The sequence below is a fragment of the Zingiber officinale genome, chromosome 5A, assembly GCF_018446385.1.
Source record: "Zingiber officinale cultivar Zhangliang chromosome 5A, Zo_v1.1, whole genome shotgun sequence".
Classification (NCBI taxonomy): domain Eukaryota; kingdom Viridiplantae; phylum Streptophyta; class Magnoliopsida; order Zingiberales; family Zingiberaceae; genus Zingiber; species Zingiber officinale.
Genome location: NC_055994.1, coordinates 40,240,754 through 40,254,700, shown reverse-complemented (window position 1 = coordinate 40,254,700; position 13,947 = coordinate 40,240,754). Strand labels below are relative to the sequence as shown.

General features: G+C 41.0%; 1 long non-coding RNA gene across 1 annotated transcript; it reads right to left on the bottom strand.

Moving 5' to 3' along the window:
• Positions 1-5,205: 5,205 nt before the first annotated feature.
• Positions 5,206-7,042, bottom strand: LOC121982771. The gene is made up of 5 exons (XR_006112242.1): positions 6,579-7,042; positions 6,247-6,480; positions 6,006-6,170; positions 5,833-5,936; positions 5,206-5,266 (listed from the first exon to the last, which is right to left on the bottom strand). It is a non-coding gene; the product is annotated as an uncharacterized LOC121982771 (long non-coding RNA).
• Positions 7,043-13,947: the final 6,905 nt, after the last annotated feature.

Below are 13,947 nucleotides of genomic sequence, written 5' to 3'. Positions count from 1 at the left end.
CCCTCAAAACCCTTCTTACGAGCTCTGAAAAAATCCCAGAAAATTTCTAAAAATTCCGGAAAAATTCTATAAGGCTATTTCCCAAATAACCCTATCTATTTTAATTTTCCGATATCTTACATCCTCCCCCACTAATAAAAATTTGGTCCCCAAATTTACTGGTCAACTCAGGGATCCTTATCCAAGGGTAACCTCTAAATCACATACTCATATACCACTCACTCCAAGTATAATAACCAAACATCATCCTCATGTACTACTCCACCCCAGTATCATAAACATATCTCCCAACATGACAATCCACCTCCAAATGAATAGCGACAACTCTGTGAGCTATGAACTCACCCTACTCCCGCTACTCCCACCCTGCAATCTAGCCAACTCCGGGATAAATCAACTACCTCTGAATATCAGAATCCACTATCATCAGACCTCCCAACATCTGTATCGCAAATCCAGATCAATGTGTTTCCTATAGTAACTCCTTCCGGATAAGAAGTGACTCAGAAACACACATAATCTCCCACAGAAATAAAAATAAATTCTCATTTCATGAGAATTCAAACTAGTGGCACGAGACTACTCCGCTCATACTACATCAGAACTGCACCAAACCTCGGGTACGATACATATGTGTAGAGTACAAATCCGTCTACACTAGAAAGTATAACTAAGACAGTGCAGTTAACAACTTCTCGTTTCAACTCCTGAAACTGATCTCGTAAGTGTCTATCCAGGAAAATTTCATACTCATCCTGAATAGTCCAGTCAACGGTATAACAATACTGGAGAAACCCTCAATCAATCTCCGATAATATCTAGCCAGATCAAGGAAGGAACAGCGAATCTCCGGTATAGACTACGCCTACTTCCAACTGATAGCCACCTCTATCTCCTGTGGATCCAGCGCTATCCTTTACTAACCACAACGTGTCGCAAAAACTCGTAAAAGACAATCACAATACGTACTACTAACTTCACATATAGATGTTCCCGTCGAAACATCTCTAGAACTATGCAAAGCTAGTGTACATGATCCACCTCGGATCGAAAATAGATCACAACATCGTCAATGGAGACAATGAAAACTGATCTACACACCCAAGGAATACCAAGTACATCGAGTCCATAACAAGATCTAAGGCACGACATGCCTAAATGGTAACACCAAGGACTCATAATGTACATACAACAGGCTCACTCAATCGTAAGATCTCCAACAACGAGTCTGTGATCGAATCACCCACTACAAATCACCAAATCCATATATATCACAGACATACTACACTCCATGTCACTATCAACATAAAACACCAAATAATAGATCAAGTCAAATATCTACCAATAGATCATCAAAGACCACATATCACCACACCTGGTCTCATAATGTCCACTAATCACAAATCATCCTCAACATCAATCAGTCATACCAGATAGTCTCATAAACAAAGATAGAGTCAAAGAAAAGTATCCAACCTTCAACCCCCACTACTAACAAACTAAACGTATCCAAGAAGGTCTGCCAAATCTCATCATCTCATTTTTTCCGATAATCAAATATCCACAGTAAAAGAATGTCAATCCAAAGTCATAGGGTCACCCAATCTCCTGACTAAGAGTCTACCCATCTAGAAAGTATCTCCACAACTCTCATAATCATCCCATAAGTGTCCCTCGACCAATATCGATAAAAGGTCAAACCTTCTAATATGATAAATAGACTACAAGATCTGGTACAATGATCACGTGGTCAAGGTCTTGAGTTACTTGATGGAGACAATGTTAGCTAAGTCGTCTAACCATTGTCTTGTACCCCTTATTACTGTGATTGCTCCATCTGAGGTTCAGTAACCTCCAGTATCAAGCAATGAACACAAACATAGAGGAACACTACAACTAAACAACTGATCAAAATATCTGTCAATCGACGCTCTACCCCTCGAAGATCGTCATCTGAAATCATACCTAGTTACAGACGGACCTCCTAGGTATTACTCAACTAATACCACTACCTCCGTATCATTACAGGTCGTAGTTCACTAGGTACATCAAGGATATCTAATCATATCCAATAGTTCCATGAGTCAGGATCTCCCATAGAACAACGATAGGCGAGTCTACTAGTCATCGCCTTATAAATCACCATGCTACCGAAAGAGGTAAAGAACTACTCTCTCTCCAACACATCTCAAGGAAATCGCTAAGTGACGACCTGATCTCCAAAACATTCCCTCCTTCTTCCTTCACGTGGTACCGGGTCACATAAAGGTTAAGCAGCTAACTTCAACTCTCTCACGCCAGTACAAATCATATATCCAAAGGTACTCCTCAACTCCTACACCCTAGTACTGGATGTATCTCATAAGTGTTACGCAGGTAGCTTTACACTTTTCCACATCGTGCGGTATCCTATCTGAATGTATCTGCTAAGTCATCCTACCAGGTACAGACAGTCCATAGTCAAAGTCCCCATGGAATCGGATACGACAATCCTCTACAGACTGACTAAGCCGATATTGGTATACGGCCAATTCAATCCTTTCTACCCCGGTACCAGTCAAAATATCTAACCGAGTATGAAACATCCCACAGATAGGCATCTCTAAAAATAGAGTAAGTCAGTCCCCTACTGGTCGGACCAACAAAATAAATCGATCATCTCCTAACCGATCCAATAAGAGTAAATTAATCATCCACTGATGAAACTAACTAAGGTAAATCGATACGCCACTACCCAAGTCAACAAGGGTAAATCAGTCAAACCATAACTACACAAGTCAACCAAGTAAATCAATCATCAACAGGAGTAAACCGGTACTCTACTAACTGAGTCAACATGGGTATACAGATATCATCCACCATCTAGCTAATAGTAACCAAGACTAGTATGGGACTCTAATTCTCAACCAACTAGCAGTATGATATGAGGAAATCCCCTGAGACTGTAAATCCTTGATCTCCAGTAGGTCAACCGTGATCAGTGATTGACCCTACACATGAAATGTATGGTACAAACAAATAGGCAAGTACTAACAAAAAGTACTAACACATGTCAGAACTAACTATCATGGACAACAGTACATATACCAACAGAGATGTATGATAACAATATGCAAACATACCTCCTATAGCCTGGAGATGTCCTGCTGCTGCCTGGTCCCAAAACTCGGAAAGTCACATCAAGAAAACCGAATCACGACATCCAAAACAGGAATAATAGGCATCGTACCTACTCTGATACCAAATATTGGTATCAGATAAATCTCGAAAATCCAAAACAAAACAAAGCAGGCATCGTACCCGCTCTGATACCACTAAATTGTCACGCCCCCAAAGGAGTCTCTGCTAGACAAAAATCCGGCAGCATCTCCCCTGTACTGGTGACCATCTGAAGCATCACTACAAGCAAAATACATCAGCCACATGCGGCTGGAATATTTATATACACAACCACGCAGTTATAATAACAGCCCACACGGCTGGAATGAAACAATCACAACCACGCAGTTATATATATAACAGCCTACACGGCTGTACCAAAACACAGCGGAAAAACGAAGGAAAGCCCAATACAACACAATCAACACACTGCTAGCCGGCTAGGCTTTATACCACAACCACAACAACACAAATACAACAACCCCCCGAATACAACAAATACAAATAAAACATATACAAAACCAAAAACGACCTTCGGATGTGACGTAGGACCCGGCAGACAGGATACTCCGAGCGACACTCCAACCATCTACCTGAAAACATAAAGATATACATGCGGTGGTGAGTATAGGTAACTCAGCGGGTAGTAGACAAGATAGTGCATGGTCAATAACAAACATGGAGATCAAAAGTATACAGTCTCAGTAGGAAAACAAAGAACATGATCATACTATCATAACCAATGCATCTGAACATACCTGACGTAGTAACCCGACATAATCATAACTGACATACGAACCGCACAAACCACTACTGACATAATGGTAAATACATACCCAATCTGAAATCGACGCAAGATACCAAGATCAGTAACCTCACTGGATCTGCAACAGACACACCCGTGACACCTGTGCAATATAAATACGACTGCAAATGCATGTAAAATAAATGACATGTATGCAGCATGACAACCATATGCAACAATCATATCGCAAACAAATGCAACATACCACAAACACATGCAACTAGTATCTACTAGGCATGTATGCAAATATATCTCCAAAGATGCACCGCGCATCAAAAGTCAATGTGCATGCATGCTCCATGGTCACCCCCGCCACCTCTCTAGACACCACGACCCCTGTATGGCCGAGAGGCTTGGGTCTGTGACAAACCGTACTAGCCTCCAGAACAAACACCGCTATAGGCGGCCGAAGCGGACGGTCAGCTAAGTAGTTATATAACCACCTAGCTAAGGGTCCCTGACCACTCACATCTCTAGCCCTCTGACACTGTACCCTCAAGACTCACTACTCCAGAGTGGTCGAGAGCAGCTATGTAAGCGCGACAGGACTAGCTCCACCCCAAACTACCACTCTCCATCAGTGGCCGAATGGACGGCTATAAAAGACTGACAACCCTCTCAACTACAAGGGAGACGATAGTCGTCAGTATGACATGAATGATGAACATGATGATATACATATATAATCATGATACGGACACCGTCATCATCCATGCAACTCTAAATCCACCTAAGTGTCCCACAACATGAGTATAATCATCATGATATCTCCATATATCCCACCAAACATATGTATATAACCCCACCTGTATAGTCAACCAAAGATCTCCAATAACCTCAACAGACACACCTACACCACCCCACGTGTACAATCAACATGTATCCTCCAGTAAAAACACATCAAACACGGGTATAAACCACAGACATACAATCACCACAACTCCAATCATCACACCGGACAGAAGTATACCCGACATACGGATGGATAAGCCTCATATGAATACCGCCAATGAAGTAATCCCTACCATACATACTCTACATGTACACAAATACCACAGAGTATAGATAATCCAAAGTGTAGACTGTATAAGAATTAAATAGATCATCACAAGGGTCAAGCATCGGTATCAAGCAGGAAAGCAACAAACGAGCACGATATAAGATAAAGCATCCTAAACCATCTCATAAAACCATGCACTAAGCTCAATAAAATCTACACAGAGGCAAGGAAGAAATACCCGCCTTAATACGTAGATCGTGTCCGGAAATCCCACGTCGAGACGCTCGTCCCGAATCCAAGTCCTGCGATTACATAATATATTTAGCTACTCACATAATCAACAACAAACTAAACTCAAAACCTAATCCTACGTCGATTAAGTAACTCTGTTTAGTTTCTACCCAATGATCCGAACCAAAGTAGATGAGAGGTTCATCCTTAAACTCTACTCTTTCTAAATCCAACCATAATCCACAATCATCACTAATCAAATCTCCTCATGAATTAATCCAATTCAATTCACATAATTCATCATCAATCAAACACTAATCCAAACTCATCATAAATCCTTCTAAATCTACTAATCAATCCAATACAACTTAATTTAAATTCCTACAATCCATCCCTACCAATCCAAACCAATACAGCAATAAAATCACCTTAATTCTTAATCCACAATAATTCATCCCATCCACATCACAAATGATATCAACCCACAATAACCTATCAACTAAATCATTAAACCATGATCAACCGCAAAATCCAACAATCCTCAATCAACTCAATCATTTCCTAGTCTAATTCACATCCCAATTAATTCCTTAATCTAATTCATTACATAATGTAATCAATTTAGAGCACAACTTACCCAATTCCATTGCACTCCACTGTTAGCATGTGATCCGAGCAACCCACTATTGGAAGCCACAGGTGTGATGCTCACTGTTGCCCACATTTCCATCTCCTACTAACCTAACAACCAAATCACATAAATCCATCAATTACCCTATAACAAAATACAAGATCAACTCTTAACCTTACCTTAACTCCATGTCAACAACCCCTTCTCCAATGTTTCACTGCCCGACAACATTTCCTTGCAGTGAACGCCCACTGTTCTAGCAACAACACCTCAAATAGATCCCTACACTGAAACTCTATCTCTGATCAGCTAACCTCCCATATTTAATCCTCATCGGAGCAACACTGATCAGTCGCATAGTTAATCTCAACATCAAAGTATGAAATCAATCCATGTTAATCAATATTGAGCTTGACTTACCCGTATACCATATCCAAGATCTCTCCTAGATGGAATCAGGTTGTCGCTGCGGCAATGAGCTAGGGCAGAGGATAGGGCGACACCGGCACAAACAAAGGAGACAAGAGCACAAAGCATTTCATCAAACACCTGTCATGCATCACCTCAAACACTCCACCTCTTCACCGAGACTTCAATCACCGGAGAGGATCACAGCTTCGATGGAGAAAACAATCCCCAACAGAGTTGAGGTGGCTGGAACCAAAATACAATCTCAGCTTCTTAGAAGACCACCCAAATCAATCCAAGAAGAAGAACACCTACTCGAATCATAACCTAGGTAGATCTCTTACCTTCAAGATCCCGCTAGGGCACAACGCCACCAAAGGAAGAGGAGGAATCAAGGGAAGATTTGGCGCTGAGGCTTACGGGAAATCAAGGAATAACAAGATAGCTCACCCTTGATGCCCTGGCAATAGATCTACTCCGGCGATCGTCGGTGTCGGTTCGTCCCCGTGAAGAACAGAGAGATCAGAGCGAGAAGAAAAGCTTCGGCTGGATTTGAGCTTGAGGGTCGATGACTACAAAGGGAGATCGCCGGAGCTAGAGCCTCACTCTCATCGGCGTCGCTCGTCTGCGAGGGAGATCGGAGAAGGAAGGGAGGTCGGGGAAGGGAGGAGGGGAGGGATCGGCGTCGGGTTTGGGGAAACGGTGCTTGGGAAGGGAATTAAAGGAAAAGAAAATAATTTATAATTATAAACATTTCCTCACCCAAACGGGTATCCCAAACAGGCCTTATCTGTACCCGAAATTGATCCCCTCAAAACCCTTCTTACGAGCTCTGAAAAAATCCCAGAAAATTTCTAAAAATTCCGGAAAAATTCTATAAGGCTATTTCCCAAATAACCCTATCTATTTTAATTTTCCGATATCTTACACTTTCGTTGGGCAATTTACTAGCAATTCGATAAGATAAGTACAAAGACAGTACAAGAAATGCTAATAAATAATAAAACAAAGCTATACCGACAGAAGGAAAGCTATAAAGAAAAGATCGCGTTGTCGGAGCTTCGTTAGCGTCGTCAGAGCGCAGAGCAGCAGAGCAAGCAGTCTAAGAATTCTGAGTTCTGAATTGATTAGTTGTTTTCAGCTCTGCCTCCACCCCATCTTTTATATGAAGCTCGAGGTGCCCTAGATCCCTTCCGGGCACCCTGGTGAGACGTGGCAAGTCCAACCAGTGAGCTCCAAGTGGCGACGCGCGATCAGGATAATTTTTGCCTCCAGGGCGCCCGGGTGCCTCCCGGGCACCTGGACCTCCGGGCGCCCGGATCCCCTCCGGGTGCCCGAACCACCTTTTTCCAGCGAACAGCTTTCCTACAAAACAAGGTTAGTCCGAGACAAATAGATCCTGCAAAATAAAGTGTTAGCACAGTTTATGAGTTTAGTATAAGAAGTATGACTTAGATTCCGTCTTTCCGAGACTGGAATCTAGTCACGATCTCGACTTAGATATCCGAAATGGATCTAAGCCGGATCGACGCCTAATGTTCCCTTCCCGGGAACGTGTCCTCGCAGTCACTCCCCTCCAGTGACTTACCTCACTTACCTGCCAGACGTCCGGTCAGCCCTTCGACCCGTCTGGACTTCTCGCCAAGCGTCCGGTCAGTCCATCGACCCGCTTGGACTTCTCGCCAGCTATCCGGTCAGCCCGTCGACCTAGCTGGACTTCTCGCCAAGCGTCCGGTCAGCCCGTCGACCCGCTTGGACTTCGTGCCAGATATCCTGTCAGCCCGTCAACCTGTCTGGACTTCGTCTGCACACTCGGTTAGAGTGTTAGATCACAACAAACCTAACTTAACCCGATTTGTCATTCATCAAAACCTGAGTTAAACTGTTAGTGCTATCCGCACCAACAAAAATCTTGCATAAAAAAACAAACAGAAAATGAGTCCCAGGACTTGATCCTGGATTAGTAGTCCGGTATAAAAGTAAAAACAAATTATGATCTCGAGTGATGTTGCACTAACTTCGAGACAAATCCAATTACGAAAGAAAACTAAATCGGAAGACGGCAATAATACCAATTCCGATCGATTCCGAAAAACTGAAACACACCACGAAAAAAAATGTTTGACTGGTGGTTGCACCAAGTCGAAGCGCCCCCGCTTTGATACCAATTGTTGGATCGAGAAGCGCTAGAGTGGGGGTGAATAGTGCTCATGGCTTTCACGCATTTTAGATTCGAAAAACTTGATGAGTAAAGCAGCGGAATAAGAAATAAAGACAACACACAAAGACACTAAGATTTACTTGGTTCGGAGCCTTGGGCGACTCCTACTCCAAGGCTCACGATCGTTGGTCGCTTTCGGTGGGAAACAACTATAATATCACAAATTCAGTACAATAAGTGTTTACAATTAAATGTAGAGGAAACTTATACCGACAACAATAAAACGTAAAATCGCAGCTCCAGGTTGTCGGGGACTTGTCGTAGCTTAGTCGGAACGTCTCTTTAGCAACTTGTTACAGAAGGATTGCTTGTTAATTGATCACTCAAGCTGCTGGTCGAGATCTTCTTAAATAGGCTATTGGAGGCGCCTCAAAGCCCCTTGAGGGCGCCTCCACAATGCTGAGTCAGCCGCATGGATGAGCTGAGAAAAAGTCTTCGTCTATCTTCTTAAAGGCCCCTCCATAAACCTTGAAGGCACCTCCAACCTGCCATCCGAGGTGCCTCAAACCTCCATGAGGGTGCCTCCAATGTGGCTTCCAACGCAGCTTCTTCCTTGCACCCGAGGCACCTCAAGCTCCATAAGGGTGCTTCAGGTACTGTTCATCCGAGGCTGATCTTGCTCCTTTGTCCATGTAAAACATGTTAGTCCACAAACCAACCACATATCCTACGAAACAAAGTTAGCACACACAATAAATATAATAATAAAAAGGTTTGACAGTCACAGACTGTCCAGTTCTGACTTCGGATTTCCTACCGGAAACCCTAGGTTGAACCGACGCCTACTATTCCCTCTTCCAGGGAATGCATCCTCACCTACTCCACTCAGGAAAGCATACCTGATGTCAGTCCGATCCTCCAAACCGACTGGACTTTTTACCTAGGGTTACCACCCCCTAGGATTTTTCGCCACCTAGGGTTACCTCCCCCTAGGACCTAAGGTTACCCCCCCCCCTTAGGATTTCCTTCACCTAGGGTTACCACCCCCTAGGACCTAAGGTTACCCCCTCCCTTTTAGGATTTTCCTTCACCTAGGGTTACCACCCCTTAGGACCTAGGGTTACCACCCCCTAGGGTTTTCCTCCTGCCTAACCGCAGTTAGGACTTTCCTGAAAAACCTCATTCGCACATGTTAGATAACACATAATCTTAACTTTGAATCCTTTGTCATTATCAAAACTTGGGTTCGATCGTCGGATGTTTCCCGCACCAACAAGAAGATGGGATAATCATCATCAGGATCTTTCATTCCCATCAACAGAATCAGAAAAATGACACTAGTATGTTCAAATGTTACCAATGTGGTTCCAGAAGTCATACCAAACCAGATTACCCTCTGGATCAGGATATATGTTTCTACTATAAACTTCCAGGACGTATGAGCCGAGATCATGGCACCAAAAGAACTAGAAGAGATAAAGATACATCTACTGGAGTTATTAGATAAAGGATTCATCCATCCTAGCATTTCCCCATGAGGAGCTCCAATACTCCTTGTCAAAAAGAAGGATGAATTACTAAGATTATGTATAGATTATCGACAATTGAATGCAGTAACCATCAAGAGAAAATATTCTCTTCCGTGGATAGAGGATTTATTTGATCATCTCAAAGACACGTGTATACTCTAAGATTGATTTACACTCAACCTATTATCAGCTTAGAATAAGGGATGCAGTTATACATAAGACAACATTTTGAACCTGATACGTGCATTATAAGTTCTTAGTAATGTCATTTGGACTTACCAATGCTCTAGCTATTTTTATGGACTTGATGAATCGAGTATTCCTAAAGTATTTGGATTAGTTTGTCATTGTCTTCATTGACGATATTTTAATATATTCTTGGTCTGAGGAAAAGCACAAAAAACATCTTTGCATAATTCTAGAGATGCTTCAATGAGAACATCTCTATGCGAAGTTCAGTAAATGTGTATTTTGACTATCCTCGATGGGATTTCTTGAATATATTGTTTCTAGTAGAAGTATATCAATGAATCCTAAAAAAAATAGAGGTCATTACCAGCTAGGAGCAGCCGAAGATAGTACAAGAAGTTTGTAGCTTCCTGGGATTGCTTGGATATCATCGGAGATTTATAGAGGGTTTTCAGCATTGCTACACCGTTAACTTGACTGACCAAGAAGGGATAAAATTTACCTGGATAAAGGCTTGTGAGACGATTTTTTAGGATCTTAAACAAAAATTGATAGTTGCACACATCTTAGTACTTCCCTCTAGTGAAGACATATTCATACTCTACACAAATGCATTGTTCTAGGGGTTGATTGTAGTTCTGATGTAGCATGAGTGGGTAGTATGTATCATATGCTTCTCGCAAGCTAAGGATCATGAGAAGAATTATCCTATTCATGATTTAGAGTTAGCAACCATCATTTTTATTTTAAAAATATAGAGGTATTATCTGTATCGAATCACTTTTAAGATTTTCATAGATCATAAAAGCCTTAAATATCTGTTTACTTAGAAGGAATTGAACCTTAGGCAAAGAAGATGAATGGAATTTTGAAGGATTATTACTACACCATTAATTATCATCCAGGGAAATCCAATATAATAGCAATGCTTTGCGTATAAAATCTTGAAGGGTTCTGGCTAGTCACCAAATAACAGTTATAGAATTGGTGCAGAGGTTCTTAGAGATGGTACTAGTAAAACAAGGACAAACAGAGCAGGGGATATTAGTATCCATATTTGCTCAGTCGTCCATAGTTGAGTGAATTAAGGGAGCACAAGTTAGTGATCAACAACTTCAGTATATATGTAGCAAAGTGGTCATAGGACAACAGATAGAATTCTCATGTGATGAGAATGGCATCCTATATTTTAGGGGAAGGTTGTGTGTTCCTAAGACACACCCTATCAAAGAGGAGTTGCTCCAGGAATCACATTGATCTAGATTTACAGTCCATCCATATGGTACTCAAATGTATAGAGACTTGAAACACTTATATTAGTGGAATGATATGGAGAAAATTTTTACAGATTTCATAGCCCGATATATAGCATGCCAACAAGTGAAGGCTAAACATCATAGACCAACATGATTAATTTAGAAGATTTAGATACCCGAATAAAAATGGAAGTATATCATGATGGATTTTGTTGTGTGATTACCTAGAACATGGAAGGGACATGATACGATTTGGATAATCATTGATCGATTAACCAAATTTACTCACTTTTTATCGATCCATAGGATGAACTCGTTGGATCACTTGGTAGAGTTATACTATAGGGAGATTACTAGACTTCATGATATACCTCTAAGTATCATATCTAATAGAGATCTGTGATTCACCTCATGATTTTAGCAAAGTCTCCAACAAGTCATGGGCACAAAGCTTCGTTTTAATACAATATTTCACCCGCAAACAAATGGATAATCAGAGCACATCATATAGACACTAGAGGATCTATTGAGAGTGTACGTAATGGATTTTGAAGGCAGTTAGGAAGATTATTTACACTTAGTGGAATTTGCATACAATAACAACTATCAATCTTCTATTCAGATGGTCCTTTTGAGGGTTTTATATGGTAGGGCATGTCAATCCCCTACCTTATGGGAAAAATTTGGAGAATAACAAATTTTGTGACCACACAGCATTCAGCATGATACAGACACTACAACAAAAACGTTAAAAGACAACACCCCTACGACAACGGTTTTAAGAGAAAGCGTTGCGTATGCACTCAAAGACAACGGTTTTTGCCAAAACCGTTGTTTTTGAACTCCCCATTAAATATAAAAGACAACGGTTTTGTGAAAACTGTTGTCATTGAGCAACTTCTTTTTAAAACAACAACACTTTTTACAACGGTTTATAAAATCGTTGTCTTTAAGCGCGTTTTTAGGGGCTACGACAACAGTTTTGATAAAACCGTTGTCTTTGACTTTATTCGTTTCGTCATTTTCCCCCTGCAGTTTTGCTTTCCCTCTCTCCGAAAATCTTTTTAGCGCCGTGTTTCCCGTTCGTATTCTCGAACCCTAAGAAATTTTTCATTCCCTCTCCCTTTCCCATCCCCCCACTTCGCTCTCTCTATGTTCCATGGTGAGATGTGGACTGTAGTGTAAGAGTTGGAACCCTTGCTCACTGCCTGTCTAGCGATCTTAAGGTCTAAACTTGACACAAGGTGTGGTTTTACTCGCGCTTTGCTCCCATTTTTTGTCTTGTTTCTTGGGTTTCATCCTAGTTCTGCTGATGTCTGGTCTGGGAGGGCTGGATCTGCTTTCCTTGTGCTTCAGTGTTCACGATCCGGGTGTGCAACATTCTTTTTCGGCGTGATTTGTGTTATTTTGGGGCTTGCGACTCGTCTGCCATCAAAAGACGGTATTTTTATGTATTTGGGGTCGATTTATAATTTCCCTTTGTCTTTTTCCCCATATCTTTAGTTTCTGTTGGATTGATGAGATTTTTGGGGTTCCTTTAAAGAGAAAAGATACATTTATGTAATTCCAACTCATGATTGTTAGCATGTTGGCATGGAACTTGTGCCAAGAGCAGCTCCTTTTTCCTCAAGGAGAAGCCTGTGCTATGTGCAGATTATGATAATGTAGTATGTGCTTACATGTACTAATTTACATATTGACATGATTTTATACTCATACCATATAATTTGATAGAGATGCTCATATGGAACTTAACACTCTTCAGGTCATCAGCATGTGTGAAGGTTCAGCAACATATGCCTGAAAGCTTGCTGCAGAAGATTGGATAAATGTTGACGCTCTGTTTAATTAATTCTTAATAAGTTGCATAGTTGCATCAACTAGTTGCAAATATGGCTGGCAAGATTTCTTGCAAAATAACAGTTACTGGCCGAAGTGGATTTATAAGCTCATTCTCAAATGTATCACATTATACCGGATCAACATCTTTGAGAAAGACCATTGGCTTTAAGAAACTATGAAATAATTCATTGTTGTTATTCTGAGTGAAATGTGATCGATATGGTATACTCTAGATTCTCTTTTTTTTTCTTTCATGTTTTTTTTACAATTAAACTTCTTTTGTAGTCTCCAGTTTAATTAATTAGCTTACTCATAACTAAATTGCTAATTCAAATGGTCATAGATGTATGGTCAGACTACATTTCTGTGCAACCTTTTGACTATGTCGCCATTTGTTTTGATATCATCTTTTCGCTTGTTTATTATTGTTTTGCTTTGGTGATATTTTTCCATGGAATTTTTATGCACTAGTGGCATAACAAGACTAAATGATCGGGCACGCCAAGATGCTGCTGTTCTTCGACTTGGATTTCTTAAGCTTGATGGTATAACATCTTCTTTAGTCTATACTTTATCTGAATATAACAGAGTTTTCACTTGTTCTTTAGAGTTCCTTCAATATTTTTGAAGTGCTAACATTTATGTAATGTGGAAGCTCGTGCAAGGGAGGACACAAGGAAGATTGACCTTGGTGTTAAGGAAAAGGCTGCTCGGTTGAAGCATTTAGCCACTGTAT